Raw genomic sequence first — 21,680 nt, forward strand, 5'->3', positions numbered from 1 at the left:
TTAGGGAATTCATCTTCATTCTGGATCACTTTAATCTTGCAGTTTTATATTTAATATCTGTTTAAATCCAGCGAGTTTCTTAATGTTTCCCTGGCTGATTTGTTTTGTACTTACAGAAATAAGCAAGCTGACCTGATGAGAAGAATAGGAATTTAAGCTGAAAGTAAGAAATGAAATCCAAGGACACTGAGCATGAGCAAGACTAGTAGCAATGGCTGCTCGAAAGGCCTGGCAAATACTGCATTGCGATCATTAAAGATCTGTCGGTGCATGACTGAGTTATGGCAGTGAGTCACTGCTCACCACATGCACGCCCCTCTCAAAGATAAATTGATCTGAGAAGTTGGCTTGGCCGGATGATCCAAGTGTGAAAGTGATAACCACACTACAGACTAAGGCCTAGGTGCCTCTGCAACCCCCTCTCCCTTCTAAGTCCATTGGCCCGCAAAACACCAAAGGCTTGATAACCATCTGGAAGATGACACACACGGGTAGGCTGTGTGAATTTAAAATTCACAGCGCTGTCCCTATCAAGATGAAGGTAGTGTAACCATGATGTAGGATGCTTTAACATCTAAGTGCTTTTACCTATGGGGACATTAGCCCTAACACTGGGAAGTTGGTAACAGCTACTGATAGAAGCTTAAACTCCTAACCCAGAGGCGTTTGGGTTCAACCAAAGAGTGTTTACTGTGTACTATAAGTGGTTTGGTCTTTCTAGAAATTCCATTTTTGTGCCCACTTAACTCTAACTTCTGGTTTTGTTATTTTTTATGGTTGTTATTTAGTTTTGTTTTTGCAATTAACTAAATTATCAACACAATTATTCTTAAGAGGATATAATTAGCTTATTTTTCAGCTTTAAGTGTGAAGGACAAAATAGTGATTTATTGAATGAAGCATTGCGTGTCATATTGCTGTAGGTATGAACTCTCATTGTTTCATTTTATAGGGAGAACATGAATACTGTGCCATGAGTCATGGATACATACAGTTGTAAGTTTAACACATACATTGACGTACATATGTAGAAGTCAAGGGGATTTAGAGGAGCCGGAAATACAAACAGATCGATGGCAAGAAAGAAAGCAGTGTAGGTCGGCTGGTATGGAGCAGCTTGAGCACCATCGAGCCGCAAAGCATGCTGGGAACTGGGGAGCTGCAGGAGAGTCCGGCTTTGCCATCCTGCTACATTGTATCAGCCATCAAAAGGCCTTTGACTTGCATTTGTCACCTAGATAGCTATGCTAGAAGACACTCCACAGTGTCATCAAACGTGTAAATGCCTTAGGGCTTGACAAGGTACCTGGAGCTTTTCACTTCGAAAAATGTTTACTGAGAAAATGAGTTAAAAAATAAAAACTGAAGAATCGGTTTTTGGAAATTCAAACGAAGTTTTATACAATCCAATATTTTTATCTTCTAAGGTATCTTAGGAGTTTCACCTCAGCGGGATTTTTCCCCTGTGGAAAAGCTCACACAGACAGAAGCAGTGGTTATTTCTAGTGACTCTATCACAATATAGTTCTTCTCTTTTGCACATAATTGGTTTTCTATTAATTAATCATAGTTTAAAGAAAAAAGTATCTTCTGAAGTGACTCTGAGATGTTATTTTAAACATCTCCACAAAAATAACAGTTTCAATTATAATGAATTAAAGAACAGGGACTATTTAATTTCATGATGATTTCCAGATTGGCATAGATATTCCTATTTACAAAACTACAGAAGTCTATAGGAACTCACCACTGTGGTGAGAATGGAAGCTCCATTAGGATAAATTTATTTGTTGATCCCTGAGATTTTGAGAATTTATATTTGTGCCTAGCTCATTTGATGTATATATTTCTATAACACATGAACAACTGGATGTAGAAGCAAAAATTTCAGAGCTTGTTACAGCCACTAACAATGCTGCACATTTTTTTTTTGTATTCTGCATGAAAGGGAAAAATTGAGGGTTTGAATTTGTGAACACGCTGTAGAAAGTCTACTTTAACACAAACAGTGTTCAAGGTCTAGGAATAGAGAACAAACATTCACGAGCATGGTTTACTGCATGTAGAAGAAAACAAGCCAAATCAATTGTTGATCTGTACTCCAGAGCCTTTAAACAAGAATTAAAGGCCAAGTTCTCTCTCTCTCCTTTCTATTGAAGGGTTATTATTGAGGATTTTCTGGAATCGGGTACTGAAATAGTCTACTGTGTTACATGCACACACACAAACATGAAAATACACATACATCATTTTCATAACACTTCAGGCAATTGTGATGTACAGTTAATCCGTGAAACATCTAAAATAAACAGTGTCACAATGATAAAACAAAAATCCCAAATATGGCAACTGTCATGAAGAAGCTAATGCAGAATAAGGGAAAACTTATCTTGAGTGGCTGAAGAGCAGGTGGAGGCTGATATTAGAGAGAAATCCTGGAATCCCAGGAGGCTGCATGGCTGTCTGGGGACATATTTTGTCAGGTTTTCAGGATTTCTTTGTGCATGATGAGAAGGCAGATGGAATCTAAATGGAGAACAGGTAAGGTATCCTCAGTTCCCAACAGTGTTTAGTTGCAAAGAACATGGACAGAGAGTGGAAGCAACAAATCTCCCCGGAAGACAGAAGGAACAGGCGTCAGTAAGGAGTTTGAGTACGGAGGGATGCCTATCGTCATGGACCGGATATGATGTGTGGGAAAAGCGGAGGTGCTGATGTTGATACTGGGATCTTCACTCTAAGCCAGAGATAGTAGGTGGGAATGACAAGGTGTGTCTAACTGAAGAGACAGAAGACGGGTCTAGGCGACTATAGCACTGTATGTCAGTCACACGTGCACACGCAGCATTCATCACAAGGACACAGGATACAAGGCCATCAGCATCACCAAATGCTAAGCTACAAATCACCCCCACACACTAACAGAGAAAGCAGGATAGAGGACAGTGACCACACCTGTATCAAATTAACTAAGAATAACTAAATGGGATTATTTTACAAGTAAAAGTACCATTGATGGAAAAAAAATCTAAATGAATACATCTCCACCAACAAGGGACTTTCAGGCAGAAAAGGCATTTCTGAGCTGACTCTGCTGTGATGCTAAATTTGGCACTTCTTTGGGGAGATCTGGACCAGTGGTTCTCAGCCTTCCTGACACTATGGCCCTTTAATACAGTTCCTCGTGATGTGGTAACACTCCAAACACAAAATTATTTATGTTGCTACTTCGTAACTGTAATCTTGCTACTGTTGTTACGAATCACAATGTAAATATTTAGAAGACAAAGAGTTTTGAGAGGGGCCACCACTCACAGGTTGAGAACTATTGATCTGGATGGCCATTCAGATTCATCACTCAGTTAAGAGGCCGTGTATCACATTTCTACATGGTCCCACACTTATTTAAACTATTTCCAGAGCCATCAGCTTGCTTCTTCATGATAGTCATTCTTTGCCTAACTATAATAGGCTCCTCGTGGATGTGAGCTCACCATTTCAGGTACTGAAGCTAAGTCCCAGACTTCATGCCGCACAGTACTTGTGGAATCCCTGCTTTTCCAGTGAGCACACCAAATCAATAGAAACCAGAGCAGGGCACTTAGAAAAATCATTTGAATGCGATGCTATGTTACTTGAAAGGCCTTTTCAATATTCCCTGTTTGTTTCCAGCAAAAATTATTACAGATTGTGAAGAAAACAATCCCCAGGTGGAAAAGATAAAATATTTTAAGTATAGTTTAGCAGAAGGAAAAAGAAGGAAATCCTCAGAGGCCAAAATCACAATGCTGTATAAGGCAAGGGAACTGTCTCCACATTCTGAGTACCACAAAATTCCTAGGACCTAGGAAAAATGAGAGGTCAAAATGAAAATCAACTCCCATAACATAATTCTAAAAAGAGCACTTTTATTACATTGGCCAGAAAAACAAAATGTCCTTCTGGATGAAGGGATGGTGAGGGTGCTTGACAGCATCACCCACAATCAGAGGAAACAAAACCATAATATATATATACACATACATATCCAATCCTTACATTATCACAAAAGACAGACATAAATGTGGAGAAGGGGGAGGCTTAAGGACATACTGAGGAATGGAAGGAGAGGAGGGGAAAGAGGAAGAAACAGGAGAGGGAGAGAGAGAAAAGAGAAACCATAAAAGGACTTTGGTAATTAAAGTCAAGATAAGAAAAATGTTAGGTAAATTCTTAAGAATCTGCCATAGTTAGTACCAAATAAATCAAAGTTTAAGTAACAAATCAAACCATCACTTTACCACCAACAAAGCCAGAGAGACTAAGTTTGTATTTTTAGGTCTGCACCACAGAACATATACAAAAGGTCTAACTGTGTGTGGAAGAAAACACAGCAGGGGGACATTTAAACATCAGATTGGCATGGCGTCTACGATGCAATAATAAACACCATGAAAGCAGTGGGTGTCTCCACACTTATTCTGATAATTACCAAATTAATCAGATCTGAAAAATAAACAGGTATGTACACAAAGATGTGAACGAGTTCATTAATTAATGAGATTTAGCCAGTGGTTATAATTGATCAGTACTTCAAACAGAAATAAAAGGAACCCCAAGAGCCACTGAGATGGTCACAACTTCAGTGCACCCTCTCCCCGGGATGTCCACAGCAGGCCGACATTGGGAAACAAACTGGACGCTCAGCTCCACAGATGTCCAAATCTCTTAGATAAAATGACATCACGTTTGAACATAACCTGTCCACACCCCACATACAGATCTGCTTCACACAGTCTACAGTGTAATTGCTGTGCAAATATAACCAGCCCATAACATTCTTGTTCTGAAATCTACAATTGATCTTGCATACACAGATATGCAAAATAGACATTCCCAAAAGTTCCCAGGGAGACTTAGGGACTACACTGACATCAGTGAGTGCAGTTGCCTAATACAGAGGCATAAGATTCTATGCTGCAATGGACAACAATGTAAGCCCAGCTCCACAGAGCATGACACACTATTCCCCTGTTATCATTCCCAAACAATACAATATCCCAGCAATTTAAAGCATTCATGTAGCAGTGCATATCACAAGTAATTCAGAGATTATCAGGGATCCATGGGAGAGTGAGTGGAAGTTGTTTGATAATATTAAATTAATATGTTTGTGAGGCTTAAAGTTTGAGGTTTGGTGTCCACAAGGTTCCTGAGCCTCCCTCCCCTGCACAGCAGCTGGAAACCATGGCAGTGAATGCACTGGACATCTCCTCTTCCGAGCACATATAATCCTTGTAGGTATAATATAACTGGACATCACACTGAAACCGCAGCGCCAAGCTTTCTTTCCTTGCAGGGGCACCATGAAGCTAGCCTGGTGCTCAGAGGGTGGCAAATTCAAGTTTGGAGTGTCAGAACCATGGAGGTCATAGTTTCTCTGGAGATTTTTACCCACAATTGGTTGAGCCAATAGTGTGTAGCGCAGAGTTATTAAGTGCTGACAGTACTAAAACTCTCAATGAATCCTTGCAATGACTGTATTCTGACAACAAATATATCTTGAATAAAAAAGAAGTTACATTTGTAAAACCTCCTTTGCATGGAAGTGTCATAACAGAGTTCTATTAATATATGATCAAAGAAGGAACTATAATGGGAATTTAAAAGTAAATAACTGAACTCAGTAGCCAAATAAAAACAGAACCTTATTGCACCTAAACATCATATTATTAAAAAGAACACTTTGAGAAAACAATCATTCACAAATCATAACTGAATACTGAAAAGTGATGGCCCAACACCTATATTCGTAAAGAAACATGAGATAATAAATTCGAGGGACGCAGAGATTGATTTCAATAGGAAATAGAAATAGAAAACGAAGTATTAGGAAGTCAGAAATAACAGAGTATTCTAACATCACAGAGCCTAAGAGACACATGAATCTCCTGACAGGAAGAAGTTATCAAAACCATACTGCAACTGAGAGATAAACAAAGAGAGACTATTAAAAATAAAACATTTTCGACAACTTCAGGAAGACACTTTAAGTATCTATTTAAAACAATAGTTGTTCTATATTTTTAACTGAAAAAGTTCAGTCAAAAGTAAGATGAAGAAAACTAATAATTTTCACTGAACTGAAGAAATTAAATCAGAACCAAAGGTCATGTTGCAAGACCAGCTGGCTCTCTGATTTATGGGAAAATCCCATCCATTATTTGAAAAACTCTAAACCATTGTTAAATGAATTCAATTAGATATAAGCACAAGATTGTGCACTTGTGCTTTGATTAACCATAATTTGGATACCCAAACAAGGAAACAATAAGAACAGCAAATTATAAATAATTCTTTTTAGAAATGTAAATTCGAAAATTCCACAGCAAAGTAAATCAAGCACTATAAAAAACAAAATTCAAATATTTGTAACCTAGTTCCAGGATTCATTTTAGATTAGTAAAGTACTGAAGAAGAAAACAAAGAATGATTCATTCAACAATTCACATTTATTTATAAGAAAAGATGTGCAAAGTTATAGGAGGCATACTGTTGATGGACAAAGACCTTTCCTTCAGAGAATGGCATGATATCCAAGCTTCTTAAATGCTTGGAGTAGTTCATCCATAGCAATATGGCAAGAAAAGGAAATGGGGACTATGGCATCATCAGTATGCAGTTTACTGTTAATTATTATCGATTTTAAGGCACTATATGGATATATATTTTTATAATTAAATAAAATGATTACTTTATAGGGCTATTGGTTATGTATCCAGTGCAAGAGAATCCAAATAGCTTTTATATAGTTGCAAAAATATATAAATTAATACTAAAATGTTACTTATGTGACTTATATATTAATCATGATACAAGACTTCTGAGAATAATTTCACAGCATATCCAAGAAACGATGTTCTTACTTTTAAAGGCTACACACTTAAATCCACTGATCTTGCAAGATTCTTGAGGTCTACCAACCACACCTAGGTCTTTAAATTTTATCCAGATATTTGAAGACAGCAAAGATGATATAAGGTGATAAAAATACATAAAATTGTAAGAATAAATTGCTTGCCTACCCCTTTTATTTACCATTATTTTATTTCCACAAATTATTTCCTCTGGTTTGTGATGTTGTGAGACAATAAAAAACCTGGAGATGTAAGAGTGAATTAAGAAATAAGGTACCAGGAATTCATGGTCTGTCATGTGTGTCCTGTCCATGTGCACAGTAGTTTCTCTGCATTAGAAATCAGCTGTCATAACAGACCCTGTGCAAAGGCCACTGGTTTCATCTTTTTCACGGCGGGATTGGAACCTGAGCAGAGCTCAGCACCTGTCCGGCTCACATTAATCCTAAACCCTTCACACTAATAGAATTCCCTCACTTTGTTTGCTCATGTGTCTGTTATCTCAGAGCTAAGAGTTCACAGCTTCTCCCCATGTCTATCAGCTGAATGAATCCTAAAGTTGATTTATCAGGGGAATATTAAAGAGGCTTAGTGGCCTTTAAAATGCAGGCACACATTCCTCCACACAGAGAGGCGAAGAGACTTGTTTTCTAGTAATGAGAGCCATAGCACTTAATCCCCCATAATGGAATTAGAAACATCTTGTAAGTTAAAGCAGGAGTTTTTTAAAGTTAATGTAAAGCTTGCATGACAGATTACACTTCATGTTTAAAACACTAAGATGAAAAACTTAATAACAACAACAGATATTAGAATAACAAATGAGAGTTGAGCTATGTAAAGCTTTAAAGTGAAAGACAAAACCATTTAATGAACCAAGGAAAAGAGCATCCTTGGGGTATTTGAGCATACCATACGCTGGTATGTGTTATTCTATCCTCCGATAAGATCACACCTACTCTACTGCCCTGACACACTGAACTGAAGTAGGATGTGCTCAGTCCAAGACAGAAGCAGAGTCAAGAGAATGCTGGCTGACAACCAGGGTTCAGGCCACTCTCCTTTTCATGTTACAAATGATCCTAGGGTCTTGCAGATGTCTCAGTGGATAAAGGCACTTGCTGCCAAATCTGGTAACAAAGTTAAATCTCTTGGACCCATGTGGTAGAAGGAAAGAACCAAGCCCTGCAAGTTGTCCTCTGACCTCCCCAGGCACTCTGTGGCACAAGCATACCTCTCTACACATCTGCATGTCTACAAGCATACACACACATGAAATAAGAAAAAAGAAGGAAGGAACAAAGAAAGGAAGGAAGACAGGAACTAAGGAAGGAAGGAAGGAAATAAGGAAGGAAGAAAGGAAGGAAAGAAAAACAAAGAAAGGAAGAGAGAGGATGATGATGTTAAAAATAATCCTTAAAAACACTAAATATGTGCTGGGTGGTGGTGGCGCATGCCTTTAATCCCAGCACTTGGGAGGCAGAGTCAGGCAGATCTCTGAGTTCGAGGTCAGCCTGGTTTACAAGAGCTAGTTCCAGGACAGGTTCCAAAGCAACCGAGTAAACCCTGTCTTGAAAAATAAAAAAAAAACCACTAAATATGCTAACATATAACCTAAGACATTATTTATAATGTGTTCTTATATGAACATATTCTCTTTCACTGAGAAATTATCATTGCAAACTTTACCTAAGAAATTATCGTTGCAAACATTAGGTTAAACTATTTTATTTACACAGGTGATTCTCAGATACACCTGTCTGGCTACATGTATCATGATGGAATAACAGACTAGCAAATATCTAAGGAAAAAGCCCATGTCCAAGACTGAACAATTAGCTGCATTTACTTGTGGTCGCTCAATTTTGAAGCAAATTCTTTTTGATAAACTACCAGTGAACAATAGAAGCAAAACAACAAAATAATCATGAGAAATAAATGAACTAATTAAATAAAAATTTCTTGGTACATGGTGTCACAAAAGAAGACAACACTGTAGTCCATTAAGAACATATCCTTAGGAAGATTTTAATTTACTAGTCCACTTTCACACCATACAAGCACAGTGCTTCACAGTTCATCTCTTAATGACTATGTTTCCAAGTATTTTCCCCAGGTTGTTATGAACTTCATATTATAAGTAAATAAATAAATAAGCAAACATTAAGATCCTTTCTAGAATGTTCCCAGAGCCATGCTGTATTACAATAAAACAATTTTCACACCCATCTCTGTGTTTACTCAAGGGGAAGAGACTGCCATCATGAGATTTAAAAAGCTTTATATGTCCCAAACCTGACACTTACAAATCTCAGGAACTTCTGCTAAGGCAAAATCTGACAGGTATAAATTTACATCTTAGGTTTTTGATTTGCTTTATTTTGTTTTTTTGAGCCAGGATTTCTCTATATAACAGCCCGGCTGTCCTGGAACTCACTTTGTAGACAAGGCTGGTCTCAAACTCACAGAGGTCCACCTGTCCCTGCCTCCTGAGTGCTGGGATTAAAGGTGTGCACCACCACCACCCTCTGTGGTTTTGGGTTTTTTGAAATTTACCTGTTAGAAAGACACCCTGTGCTGATGTTACAGAATAGAGAATATGTCTCTGTGAGCATCATACCCACGTGAGCATGAAATAGCTGGTTCTCCCTTCAGGGCAACCAATCAGCTTACGTTAACATGCCTACAAATAGTTTCTTGAAATGATAACACTTCAGAGATATAGTGACAGTTCTCATGTACTTTTATGTGAATGAACTATGACCTAAATCTCCAAATATATAGACTCAGTGTTTAAAGGATATATGTCAGTTTAGACACCAAATGCCACTCATAATCCATCTAGTACACTTCTCCGTGACATAATGACTTCACCACAATAGCCAGAATGTACTTGCATTCTGTGTTTACATAACATTTAAAAATATTACTGTAATGAAAAGTAGCTTTAATACTGAGCTAAAATGATTATAAGCAAGGATGATAAATTATTGTTTGATTTGATAAATAAATAGGGAATGCTTTTCTGTTTTCTGGTTATATGCTTATTCATAGGAATAAAAAGTTAATGGAATTAGCCTAATTAAGTTCAGAATCAACCCCAGACCAGTCAGAACACCGTACTCATATGTTACTGAAGTTTGTTTGTGTTGGTCATGGTTGAAACCTTGAGAATGAGTCAGGTTTGATCTCCTCTGTCTACCTGCAGACATCTGCCCACTTGATTCCTATTAAAAACCTTGTAACAAATTATTGGTGAGAAAACATATTTAGGGTCTCATAACTTCCTGCCAAAAATCATGGTTCAGTCCTAAGGCACAATCTCCCTGCAAGCCCTGATACATAATCCCATGCAGTCACCGAATGCTTCTAAGTCTTCAGAACTCAGTGAGGTGATCACTCAGCCTCCACTGCCCACCATCCCCGCCATCAGGACAGCACTCAGATTCACCTGTTTCCCCGTTCATTCTAGATTATCTCCCACACTCTCTGCAATTGTTTTGAAAAAAAAAAACCTGAATCTTATTTTTATTCTTTTGGAGAAAGGATTTTGTATACAGGATCTATTTTGACAAAGCAAAACCAGCTTCCATGTCAAATGTGCAGTCAGTCTCCTCAGAGGCTGGAGAGCTAGGTGGGCTGAGTACAGGAGCACAATTATTAGTTTTCTCTTCCTATAGGATAAAGGTGAAATTACAACCCTTCCCTTCACCCCTGTCTACCTTTCTGACCGCTTCACCCCAAATTACAGCTTCCTGAACACATCACACTGAGTTCATGTCATTAAGTGATTTCGGGTCACTGTCCTTATCCACACAGACATCTTTACCTAGAGGGACTTCTGCCCTCTTGCATCTGCAATGTCTACATAACCTTCACAGTTCTCCTCAAAGAGTTCCGACTGCCAACTGTGATGACCTTCTCAAGTCCACCTCACCGCTTTCATCCCGGTGCCTCACTTTTCCTGCATTACCCTATTAAACCAGTTTGAAAACTGCCAGAGTTTCAAAGTTTCTTCCTTTGACTGAAGCCGTATTTAAAGGTATGAATCATGTCTATCTCTAACTCAATGGGTTATAAGAGAAATATTTAAAAAATAAAGTAGAATGAAGAATCGTATAAGCATTAAAAATATAAAATGTTAATATGAGCCCCTCTGAAACAGCCAATAACAAAGAAAGTGAGGGGGCAGCAGGGGAGGGAGAGAGGACTGGAATAGTATGCAAAATAAAAAGGATTGTTTTAAAAAATTAAAAAAAAAGAGTTAAAAAAAAGTGTGGAAACGTGGTATAGCCATGCCGAAGTCACCTGCGAATTCCTGGGGAATGAAGAATGAAAGACAAACACAGAGCTTTGGCTGAAGTCTACCTACATTCTAAGGAAGAAACCATTGTGGAAAACAATAAGGAAGAATGACTGAAAAGTCTGCATACATACGAGGAAAAAAACCATTGTGTAAAGCCATAGGGAGAAAGTAACCTGTCAAGAGACAGCATTACCCAAACTGTGTGTATAGCTTCATAAAACCGAGCCCTTTTAAAAGCTCAGGTGCCTTCATTATTGCAACGAGTTACCTGCAGCCTCTTCTAGATGACTCTCAACCAGTCACCAGAGTCCTCAGTTCTGTCCACAGTGCAGTCCGCACCTGCACGGACAGGGCCTTTTCTGCCTTGAGCTGCTACAGAGAGGCGCTTATGCCACTTGCCAGAGTGATTGCAAGATTGTCCTTAAGAGGTAGGACTTGGCTTCCTGCAGTGGTTTTAAAATTATATCTGTGAATCTCGAGTCTCCAGGGAGGTACAGGAAGGACCCCGGCAACAGGAAGTGTTATGGGGAGAACGGATCTGATGTGAAGAGAGAAGGAAATACAGCTCAGAGAAGACTGGACCCCTTAGTCCAACCCTTTTTTCTCGGGGGCTGGTCCAATCCATGAGGGTTACTTGTTAAAATTCTGCTTAAAATTTTGTTTGAAATTGAGTGCATATTTTACTGGAAACATGATCTTTAGAATTGTCTGCCTAAAGTAACTCCTGACATTAAATGACAACAAAGTTTGGAAGGGAAATTCCTAGCTGCATGAACATTACTTAGGGCTTCAGAGCGTCTGGTAAAATGGGAAAGACTCCAGCCAGTGAGTAAAAAGCAACACAAAATTTCATATATAAGAAGAGGCAGAATAATAAATCTTGTGAAACCTATTTCATCATTTAAAGGTTGATGAGGGTATGGAGTAGTTTGACCATTTGGAAAGGGCTTTGTAAGTCAGGCCCAGTTGGATACAGAGGTGAATGAGGAACAAAAGACATGGCCTGGATAAGGTCGGTAGAAGGGAGGAGCATGTCTAAGAGGTCTACAAGATGCACTTTCAATAGAAAGACCTAACTCACCATGTGGCATTGCTTTCACTGTAGGAAATATTCAAGAAAGCCTGAAGGATTTTATGATGGAGCATCTGTAACACATCTTACATCTGTAAATTCACATTCAGCTTTAACATTGATGTCCACAGATCAGTTAGCTGTGGATGTGGCTTCATTCCTCACATCTAATTTTATGTAACCGACTAGAGCAGTTTTAGGTAGCTGGCTGTGAGAACTCTCAAATCTCTAACATCAAGATTCAGAGTGGGAGGTAAGTACAGTGGGCCATCCTAGATACCCCAAAGAGAGGAAGCACAGGTTATGAGGATGCTGGGATCTGACAGAAGGAAGAAGGGCTGAGGAAAGCTTAGCGTGGAGAACAAGGAGCAGAGTATGCAGTTGGAAACACCGTATGTAATACCTTCCAGCTTCAAAATCACGCCTATCATCTACCTCCCTAGTTATCCCCAGGATATCTCAGAGAAGAGGCTGCAGAGAACACATGTCAGCCATTCTTCTGCTTCTCCAACTCTACTTATCATTAAACAGTCTTTCATTGACACCCATATATATATATATATATATATATATACACATATAATATTTGATTATTTGAGACAAGGTTTTTCTGTGTACCTTTGGCTGTTTTGGAACTCACTCTCTAGGCTAAGGTAGTCTCAGTCACACAGAGATCTGTATGCCTTTGTCTCCCAAGCGCTGGAATTAAAAGCATGTGCCACCATACACAGCTTGACTTAAATTTTGAAGTTAAGATATTTTTAAAATATGTAGGTTGGTTTAATCCAGCAGCATTTATAATCAAATGTCTTTTAGCACCTGTTGCTCCTTCCTCAGCAATCAAAGAGTTGAAGTACAACATAATAACATATAACATCGAGTCTCTATGTATTTTCCATCTTTATTTTTAAAACTCTATTTCTTTTATAATGATTTTATCATTTTCTCTCCTAAAGCTATGTATATTTTTATACATACTGTAAACTGTTCGGAGGTTATTTTTAGTCTGAATCTGTCTTTACTGTATATCTATATTTTTCTGACCACATGAGCTTTAATCTGTTAAGCAGCATGGGTAGGATTAAAGCTGTGGCTTTGGTGGCTGGCACTGCCCCATTTCTTAGCTTCCTGAGAGTCTAGCTTTATGGAAGAGATACAGACAGAAGTCACATTTATTGCCACAACTCTGTGGACTTTCTAGGTCCATGCCACCACCAAGAAGAAAACAACTGGCTGCTCATAAACACCATTTAAATGTTTGTTGGCCTTCCCTCTAAAAAGAGCCACATGCAACTCTTGCTGCTAATGCTGAGTCAGGAAGTCTCTGTTAAATGAGCCACGCCTCTACTTGTTGCCAGCAAATACATCCTACCAAAGTAAAGACAGTTGCCCAGAAGTTGCACTCAACTCTGTTCTTATCAGTCTAGAATCCCTTTATAAAAACTTTCTTGGGCTTTATATGGAAATTCTTACCAAATTTTGGGCACCATTTGTAAACAGAAGTTTCTGTCCCACCAGGTCCTGCATCCGTTCAGGCCCAAAGAAACACACGGAGGCTTATATTAATCACAAACTGTTTGGCATATTATCTCAGGCTTATTACTGACTTGTTCTTTACAACTTAACCCATAATTCTTGTCTCTCTTTAGCCACATGGCTCAGTACCTTTTCTCAATAAGGCATTCTCATCTTGCTTCCTCTGCCTCTAGCTGGTGACTGCCTCACTGTTTTACCTCTACCCAGAATTCTCCTAGTCTGGTTGCCCCAGCTATACTTCCTTCCTGGCTACTGGCCAATAAGCATTTTATTAAGCCAATATGGAATGAAAAATCTTTACCATGTACGGGAGCATTATCCCACAGCTTACAGAATCTGCCTTACAGTCTTGTTGCAAGGTATTTAAACAGAGTCTTGTATACAATGCTCACTGTGCATTAGCACTCTTATTCAATAATTTATTCTTAAACTTGTATCAGTATTCCTAGAAATCACAAGGAAGACTGTGCAAAGTTTCTGAGGGTAAGCAACAGGCATAATCAAGATTTTGTTACCACCTAAGAGAGAGTCTGAAAATAATAACAAGGGCATTTCCATAAGCATTAAATTACACTCCAGGCTTTGACTCCATTATAAATTAATATATTTACTTAGCTTAAGTAACTATGAAATCTCTTAATATATGTGTGGGGCACGTCTGCCATGAAGAGAGGAATGTTGCTTTTCAGAATCACATATTTTATTGAAGAGCCTTTAGGCTATTTTAATATTCAAATCAGCTGCATATTAGCAGCAATAATGTAAGATGAATATTTGTGCAGGCACCTGTTCCTCTAACAGTATGCATTACAGCTATTGCCCTGTGATAACGGAGGGAGGTTTAAAAGCTCTGTGAAAGGGAGATCTTGATGCAGGTCGGACTTTTATTCTGCCGTGAGTGTTGTGCTAACAACACCTTGTCTTCAGGTGAAAAACACACATTGCCGCTTTTTTAGTACTCCAGGTTCTGGTGGATTCACACCTCTTACATTTTAACCACATTACTGGAGATAATCACTTCATAATCAATGGCTTAGCTTTTATCTTTTAATTGGTTGCAAGAAATCTACCAAACTTTTGATACATCAAAAATAGACGGCATCTAATTGGGCTTATGAGCGAAGTGGCTTTCAAGAGCTGGTCTTTCAAGACTCTATTGACACAATGCTAAGTGCGCTGCCCTCACAAAAGCCTGGACCAACCCAGGTCCCTCTATTTGTGAACTCCATTTCAAAATAACTAATGCAGCCATTCCAGGCAGCGCATCTCCAGACTGTCTCATGCCACAAATGTGGAAGAAGCCACTTGGACTCAGCTTAGAAACAACCCCCAAGCTGTGCTGTGATTATCCAATATTATTGACTACCCAGAGATAGTGAGAATTTGTTGGTTTGTTTGATTTTTGAGACAAGCTTTCTCTGTGCACCCATGGCTGTCCTGGAACTCACTCTGCAGACCAGATCCACCTGCTTCTGCCTCCCGAGTGAGAGCATTAAAGGCATGTACCATCATAACCTGGGTGAGAGTTAGTGTCTAATTTTCACGTAATTTTTACTTTAAACAAGACAAACAACAAAATGAATTCCCTCCACTACAGAATACATGTTTCAATCATGGCAAATATTTCAGGAGGCTTGATTGAAGCTGAGTTCCCTCTCTGTGTCTTTTTTGCTTTTTAGCTGTGAGGCTGAGGGCCTCTGAGAAGCATGCAGGGTGTAAAGGCTGGCCTTGGTTTGTAGGTAAAGATAGATTCAGAATACTCCTGTTTGGAACACTTGGCCATTGAGTACACAGATGTCTTGGCCAAAAGCACACAGGTGCACTGCCTCTATCTCTTACTGTTTTATGTCTTCCAACCTCAGAAAACACTAGAAGGGCTCTACCGTGCATGCAGGGGTGACCATCCACCATGGTATACAGACTGCCTCTCTTCAGACTAGCAGGACAGGAGGTGGTAAGTATTTTCCGATATGTACAACTTGCCTTGTCTCTAATTAACTGGGTGATTACTTCGGAAAAACACAAGCTGTAACTCATTCTCTCTCTCTCTCTCTCTCTCTCTCTCTCTCTCTCTCTCTCTATCTCTCTCTCTCTCTCTTGAGATTTCCCTCTGTATGCTGTGAATATGTTTTATTTCCATTGGTTAATAAAGAAGTCACTTTGGAACTATGGCAGAGCAGAATAAAGCCAAGCAGGAAATCTAAACAGAGATATAGAGAGAAAGTAGGCAGAGTCAAAGAGACACCATGTAGCTACTGAAGGAGACAGGCACCGGAACTTTACCCAGTAAGACACAGCCTTGTGGCGATACACAGAATAATGGAAATGGGTGAATTTAAGATGTAAGAGTTAGTTAAAATAAGAATCTTGAGCTAATAGGCCAAGCAGTGTTGTAACTAATATAGTTTCTGTATGACTATTTCTGGTCTTGGTGATGGTCAGTGAATGAGCAGCCTCTACCTACATCTCCCTGTGGAAACTTCTTCACCTTTTATGTTACTCACCAGGTCTTGCTATGTGACAATGTTAGTTAGAACAAGCTGAGAATCTCACTGGTCAGGAGACGGAACACTTGAAAGCTCATGCTGCCCCCTTACATAGCTAAAAAGGCCTTTGGAAGAGTCAGTACAGGCATTTACCATACTGGGCCTACTGCAGAAAAAAAAAAAAAAAAACTAAAAAAATCAGGTGGGTTACATTTTACCAGCAATTTCCACAAATTGCCAGCATCAAGATCTGCTTGCACCGATCACCTCCCTGGTTGTACCTTTTTCAGAGTATCTCAGTCTTAGCAAGTCCAAACAAAGCATTTACTTAAACTCGGGTAGTCAGCAGATATAAAGTTCAAACTCAAGCAGCTTACAGTTCCATCACATCGAGACATTTTCCCACAAAACATAATGCTAAAGTGAGGACAGCTGACCATGATGGGGACCCATGGACAGACAGAGGAGAAGCAATCTGCTCCCATCACAGCATTTGATAAAAACAGAAATCATTGCAGGACTCAACAAAGTCCATGTCCTCAAACCCAGTGTATGCTGGGCAGTTTGTCAATATTTCTTCACAAACCTCAGCCACTTTTTTTGTTTCTGTTTTAGCCTAGAGCAAAGACAGAGCCTGCAGGCAAAACAAGTGTTGGAGCATCACATGGTCACGGAGCCTGTGGAATCAGCCATACCTCCACACCACATCCTATGAACTTCAGAAGCCACACACTTTTTAAAATGACTTTGAATGGAAGAAACCTCATTGCAGTTGAGAATATTAAAGGTCTCTGACTCAAGACTTGTTCTTCAGGGTCCAAAATGGTGAGATTCCTTCAAACAGCAAGCCAACAGCTTGTTATTTTCAAACTGCTGTCAGGGTTAATGTCCGTGCCGAGGAGCTGTGAGGAAGGATCCGGCCCCTGACGGATGATATGATAGCCTGTGATAGCCTGTAGCTTCTGCATATGCTTAGGCACAAGACTTAGTTTTGTAGCTCAAATGTCCAAAGAAAAATTGGGAGAATTCTTAATACATATTTAACTGTTCAGATGGCCCTGTGCCCACCTAGGCTATGATAGAGAAAAATCCATATCTAAGTCACTGTTAAAACAATACTAAGGTAAAAAATTGAAAAATGTTAAAGATCATATTTGAAAAAAAGTGTCTATTGTGACATTATAATATTTAAGGAGAAAATGTGAGCATTTCTAAATTGATTGCTCAGCTGGAAAACTTAATACTCAAAGATAAAGCCTCCCATAAATAGGACAAATAACTAAATAATTAATGTGACCTTTTATCATTTTAATTTCTGTTTTAAGATGAATACAAACTGGTCATGACTGTGGAAAGACCATAGAAAGCTGAGACGGAAACAGGAAAATCAAAACCTTTAAACGAGAATGATGTTATTTGTACCCGAAGGGATGCTTGTGAGCCCACTGCTACCACCACCTGTGCGGAGCAGCTCTCACACTGGGCTCTGCCCACATTATAAATCAGATCAGGCTGAAGTCTTTCACCTCATGTCCCGTCTCTTACCTCCGACATTTTAGACTTAAAATCTAATACACAAAGAACAAGACTGACTTTGAGTAGACAGGTTGTAAATATACCTAGGAATATATATTTAATATTAAAAATGCAAAGACATTTGAAGAACCCATTTGAAAAGAATAATAGTCACATTTTATTCAGCACTTTCAAAACCCTGGCGCTGCTAACAGGGTATTTTGTTGTTTCCTCACTAATAGCTACAATCCCATCAGAAAATCAATAGCATTGTTATTGTTACTTCTCAAATGAGGAACTGTGCATGAGCCATACATCCAGTAATGAGTTCACCAGGAGATGATCGGAGACCCCTGCAGAATAGGCCGGGTCTTCTGGACCCAGTACACTTTAATGTGTTCTGTCAGGTCTTTGGAAAGTTCCCGGCTTTTCCATCTCTTCTTTAACTGCTTAGTGACACTCTTTTTCCGGGGCTTCTGCTTCTTACTAACATCAGACACAAGAGCAATAGGATGAAATAACTGAAACCAGCCAACCATTCCCTGAATTTGTGAAAGACTGGCCTACTATGGAAGCATCTAAAACAGCCTCACTATGTGTGGCAAGGATGTTCAGTATTGCATAACAAATATCAACACAGCAGAACCTCACTAGTAAATGTACGATGAGGATATAAGTTCTCCAGGTCATTAGTTGTATTTACTCCCTAGATACTCTGCAATCAACTGTTCTTTCCTGTGTTCTGGTGGACCCACAACGTCACCACCACCTTCCCTCATTGTGTTTTCCATCATTAAAGAATACTGGTCTTACTGGTCATTTTCTAGATACTAGGGCCATGCATAACTAGTGTGAGCACAGGGGTCAGGTAATTGGTAAGTAGTCAGATTTAAGAGGTTTAATGCAAATTCAAGCAAAACTGCACCCCAAGTAACTCAGGGGTCTCCTGCTGTGAAACTCCTTTCATCTCATTGGCTCCCAGGCTTTCCAGTGCTCCCTCTGAGGGCAGGCTCTTCACACAGCTGTGGGATGACTGTCCTGGAACATCATTCAGAGAAAACTCTAATGAGAGATGTCTACTTAAGTTCAGTCATGGTCACCTAACACACTGGGGGTTTATACGCCTGGATCTGGAACAAGGTCCCTTCCCAAGTGAAGATGAAGTGCCTTTCACTAAAGCCTAATGCCTCAAAGTACAATCGCCAAGGTCAGGGATACAGAGTGTGTCTGCACCCAGTGAGTCTACATACAGTGAGTCTTCACTCAACAAGTCTGCACACTGTGAGTCTGCACTCAGCAAGTCTTCACACAGTGAGTCTGCACTCAGCGAGTCTACATGCAGTGATTCTTCACACAGTGAGTCTTCACACAGTGAGTCTGCACACAGTGAGTCTGCACACAGTGAGTCTTCACACAGTGATTCTGCACACAGTGAGTTTTCACAAAGTAATCTGAATAAAGTGAGTCTGTATTCACTAAGTCTGCACACAGTGGGACTGTACACAATAAGTCTTCATGAAGTGAGTCTTCACAGAGTGAGACTTTACAGAGTGAGTCTGCACCCAGTGAGTGAGTCTGCACCCAGTGAGTGAGTCTGCACCCAGTGAGTGAGTCTTCACAGAGTGAGTCTGCACACAGTGAGTGAGTCATCACACAGTGAATCTGCACACAGTGAGTCTGCACACAGTGAGTGAGTCTTCACACAGTGGGTCTCCACACAGCAAGTCTGAACACAATGAGTGAGTCTTCACTGAATGAGTCTGCACACAGTGGACCTGCACACAGCCCAGATACTGTGCTTGACACAGACAGAAGACACATTATTTCTAAATCTCTTTCACACAGGGTCACAATTTGAAAATTATTCCTGGTCACAAACCATCAAGGACAAAGATAGGAGAGAACATCTCAGCCTCCAGGAAGCTTGAGACCTTTTTGTTTAATATTAGTTTTTTTATTTTTTTTAAAAAGAAAACAAACTATCTTTTTTCATTATACATACCAATCCAAGTTCCAACTCCCTTCCCTCCTCCCTGTCCCTCACATACCCTCCCACCTTACCCCCATCCACTCTTCAGAGAGGGTAAGGCACATTGCTTTAGGGGAGGTCCAAGGCTCTCCCTACTATATCTAGGCTGAGCAAGTCATCCATCTAAAGAGAATAGGTTCCCCAAAGCCAGTACATGCAGTAGGGATAAATCCTGTTGCCACTGCCATTGGCCCCGCAGTCTGCCCCAGGCATGCAACTGTCAACCACATTCAGAGGGACTAGATTGGTTCTATGCTTGTTCCTTCCCAGTCCTGCTGGAGTTGGTAAACTCCCATTAGCTCAGGTAAACTGTTTCAGTGGGCGAACCCATCATGCTCTTGACCTCTTTGCTCATATTCTCACTCCTCCCACTCTTCAACTGGACTTTGGGAGCTCAGTTCTTTTAAAATAAGACTTCCCAAGTGGGCGGTGCTGGGCAGGTGAGAGAGGATGATGTAAAGCATCCCGCTGTCTTCTCAGCACAAAGGGGAGGGTATGAGAGGGTTTCTTCTCTTTGCAGTGCAAGGGATGGAGCCAGACTGCTGGCCATGCACTTTATCCAGGACTCCATCTCCAGGGCCAGTGTTGCATTAGGGATGCATGCTTCAGGGCATGGGGGCTTTTTGTCTAACAGACAGCACATGTTTCTAACTTGCACATCAGCCAGACTGTGATAAGTTCTGTCTTAAGTGTACAGAGAAGCTGGGGTTCAATGAAAGAGAAACCTTCCTCTAAAGGGAAGTAAAGAGGGAAGGCAAAACTGATTCAGGGAACCACCCTGAGGTGACAGAAGAAATGGCTGTCTTCAATGGTCAGCAGAAAGTGAGCCTGGGAACCCACAGGGAACAGCCGGAGAAGTAAGGAGACAATGAACCCTGTGGTGTGCGTCTGACTCAGTGATTACCCAGAGGCCAGTGGGCAATACCATGCCAACTGCTCGCTAGGAAGGAAGTAGAACTTTAGTCTCTGAAATCTTCTAGAAGCAACTCATTGGGGTTTCTGATAAGGACATAGGCCTGGGAAGTTCCAAGACTCAAGACTGTGAGGTAAACAAGGTACCAGGTAGACTAGAGGCAGGGCAGGCCTCTGCTCGGGAGCACACACAAGACTCCCCAGCAGTGAGAGATAAAGAACCAGCAGGAAAAGAGACACATCCGCCTAAGTCTCACATAGGAAGCAACAGATAGAGAATTGTGATTCTCTGGGCTGTATATTCCAACGTTAATCTGCTTCGTGCCAACAGTAAGAACCCAGTGCACACTGGGGAGAAGAAACATGGAAATCCTATGTGTTACCGGGCACAGGCCAACACTGAGTTCAAGACAGCAAGGAAGACTGGGACCGGGACCTTGCAGAGAGCCGGAAGGATGTGAAGGAGGCAGGACAACTGCTGAGCAGCTGGGTAAGGGGAGCAAACACTCAAGGCAGATCCTGTGGGGCAGGGAGAAATTACCGTGCTATGCAGAACACAAGATGCTCTGCAGCTTCATTCAGATCCAGTCCCTTGATGGCCCCGCGGCCCAGCATTCGCTAAGCTTTTACTAAAACAGATGCCTGCTGATATTTCTAAAGTATTTAAGAATATGTATCATGAGATACAGCCTTGATATTATGCACTTCATGAAAAAGAGCATTTTCACATATTCCAAAGTGAAAGAAATAAGCAGAAAAAAGCACACAGATGTATAAAACAGTAGTTTATGCCTCCGGTGCAGCTGAGAAGACATTGAGAGATGCTTAAAGCCTCTGATAATTTCAAATATGAAAAATTAAAAAAGCTATTTAAACATCTATGTAACATATTACCTAAAGCTGCCTGGAATATATATGAGCCATATAT

General features: G+C 40.1%; 1 protein-coding gene across 1 annotated transcript in view; it reads right to left on the bottom strand.

Annotated features, from left to right (window-relative positions):
- The window catches only part of Negr1 (neuronal growth regulator 1), a 661,063-nt gene that overhangs the window by 457,181 nt on the left and 182,202 nt on the right, over positions 1 to 21,680 (bottom strand). The window lies entirely within an intron of this gene.

This window comes from Alexandromys fortis, unplaced genomic scaffold (genome assembly GCF_014885135.2).
Source record: "Alexandromys fortis isolate MF-2015 unplaced genomic scaffold, M_Fortis_MF-2015_v1.1 scaffold_68, whole genome shotgun sequence".
Taxonomy (NCBI): Eukaryota; Metazoa; Chordata; class Mammalia; order Rodentia; family Cricetidae; genus Alexandromys; species Alexandromys fortis.